Raw genomic sequence first — 2,500 nt, 5'->3', positions numbered from 1 at the left:
CAGGGTGCTGAGATGGCTGACGTTTTGCTCCGCTCACGACGGTCGCCGCGGCACGCAAGAACAGGCCAAAAACTGGCCAAAACAGCCCAAAAACGGGCCAAAACTGGCCATTTTTTGCTGCGCGAGCGAGCGGAGAGCGGCGAACAGCGAGCGAAGCGCGAGGCAGCACCGTCCCTGCTATACGAAAGCCCCATCCAGCCCTGTGCCACCCGGGGGGTTCCAGGGTGCTGAGATGGCTGACATTTTGCTCCGCTCACGACGGTCACCGCGCCACACAAGAACAGCCCAAAAACAGGCCAAAACAGCCCAAAAACGGGCCAAAACTGGCCATTTTTGGCTGCGCGAGCGAGCGGCGAGCGGCGAACAGCGAGCGAAGCGAGAGGCAGCACCGTCCCTGCTATACGAAAGCCCCATCCAGCCCTGTGCCACCCGGGGGGTTCCAGGGTGCTGAGATGGCTGACGTTTTGCTCCGCTCACGACGGTCACCGCACCACGCAAGAACAGGCCAAAAACTGGCCCAAACAGCCCAAAAACGGGCCAAAACTGGCCATTTTTGGCTGCGCGAGCGAGCGGCGAGCGGCGAACAGCGAGCGAAGCGAGAGGCAGCACCGTCCCTGCTATACGAAAGCCCCATCCAGCCCTGTGCCACCCGGGGGGTTCCAGGGTGCTGAGATGGCTGACGTTTTGCTCCGCTCTCGACGGTCACCGCGCAATGCAAGAACAGGCCAAAAACTGGCCAAAACGGCCCAAAAACGGGCCAAAACTGGCCATTTTTGGCTGCGCGAGCGGCGAGCGGCGGACAGCGAGCGAAGCGAGAGGCAGCACCGTCCCTGCTATACGAAAGCCCCATCCAGCCCTGTGCCACCCGGGGGGTTCCAGGGTGCTGAGATGGCTGACGTTTTGCTCCGCTCTCGACGGTCACCGCGCAATGCAAGAACAGGCCAAAAACTGGCCAAAACGGCCCAAAAACGGGCCAAAACTGGCCATTTTTGGCTGCGCGAGCGAGCGGCGAGCGGCGGACAGCGAGCGAAGCGAGAGGCAGCACCGTCCCTGCTATACGAAAGCCCCATCCAGCCCTGTGCCACCCGGGGGGTTCCAGGGTGCTGAGATGGCTGATGTTTTGCTCCGCTCTCGACGGTCACCGCGCAATGCAAGAACAGGCCAAAAACTGGCCAAAACGGCCCAAAAACGGGCCAAAACTGGCCATTTTTGGCTGCACGAGCGAGCGGCGAGCGGCGGACAGCGAGCGAAGCGAGAGGCAGCACCGTCCCTGCTATACGAAAGCCCCATCCAGCCCTGTGCCACCCGGGGGGTTCCAGGGTGCTGAGATGGCTGACGTTTTGCTCCGCTCTCGACGGTCACCGCGCAATGCAAGAACAGGCCAAAAACTGGCCAAAACGGCCCAAAAACGGGCCAAAACTGGCCATTTTTGGCTGCACGAGCGAGCGGCGAGCGGCGGACAGCGAGCGAAGCGAGAGGCAGCACCGTCCCTGCTATACGAAAGCCCCATCCAGCCCTGTGCCACCCGGGGGGTTCCAGGGTGCTGAGATGGCTGACGTTTTGCTCCGCTCTCGACGGTCACCGCGCAATGCAAGAACAGGCCAAAAACTGGCCAAAACGGCCCAAAAACGGGCCAAAACTGGCCATTTTTGGCTGCACGAGCGAGCGGCGAGCGGCGGACAGCGAGCGAAGCGAGAGGCAGCACCGTCCCTGCTATACGAAAGCCCCATCCAGCCCTGTGCCACCCGGGGGGTTCCAGGGTGCTGAGATGGCTGACGTTTTGCTCCGCTCTCGACGGTCACCGCGCAATGCAAGAACAGGCCAAAAACTGGCCAAAACGGCCCAAAAACGGGCCAAAACTGGCCATTTTTGGCTGCACGAGCGAGCGGCGAGCGGCGGACAGCGAGCGAAGCGAGAGGCAGCACCGTCCCTGCTATACGAAAGCCCCATCCAGCCCTGTGCCACCCGGGGGGTTCCAGGGTGCTGAGATGGCTGACGTTTTGCTCCGCTCTCGACGGTCACCGCGCAATGCAAGAACAGGCCAAAAACTGGCCAAAACGGCCCAAAAACGGGCCAAAACTGGCCATTTTTGGCTGCGCGAGCGAGCGGCGAGCGGCGGACAGCGAGCGAAGCGAGAGGCAGCACCGTCCCTGCTATATACGAAAGCCCCATCCAGCCCTGTGCCACCCGGGGGGTTCCAGGGTGCTGAGATGGCTGACGTTTTGCTCCGCTCACGACGGTCACCGCACCACGCAAGAACGGACCATAAACAGGCCAAAACAGCCCAAAAACGGGCCAAAACTGGTCATTTTTGGCTGCGCGAGCGAGCGGCGAGCGGCGAACAGCGAGCGAAGCGTGAGGCAGCACCGTCCCTGCTATACGAAAGCCCCATCCAGCCCTGTGCCACCCGGGGGGTTCCAGGGTGCTGAGATGGCTGACGTTTTGCTCCGCTCACGACGGTCACCGCGCCATGCAAGAACGGACCAAAAACAGGCCAAAA

Source organism: Musa acuminata, unplaced genomic scaffold (genome assembly GCF_036884655.1).
Source record: "Musa acuminata AAA Group cultivar baxijiao unplaced genomic scaffold, Cavendish_Baxijiao_AAA HiC_scaffold_1126, whole genome shotgun sequence".
NCBI classification, from domain to species: domain Eukaryota; kingdom Viridiplantae; phylum Streptophyta; class Magnoliopsida; order Zingiberales; family Musaceae; genus Musa; species Musa acuminata.
This window is presented reverse-complemented; position numbering follows the sequence as displayed.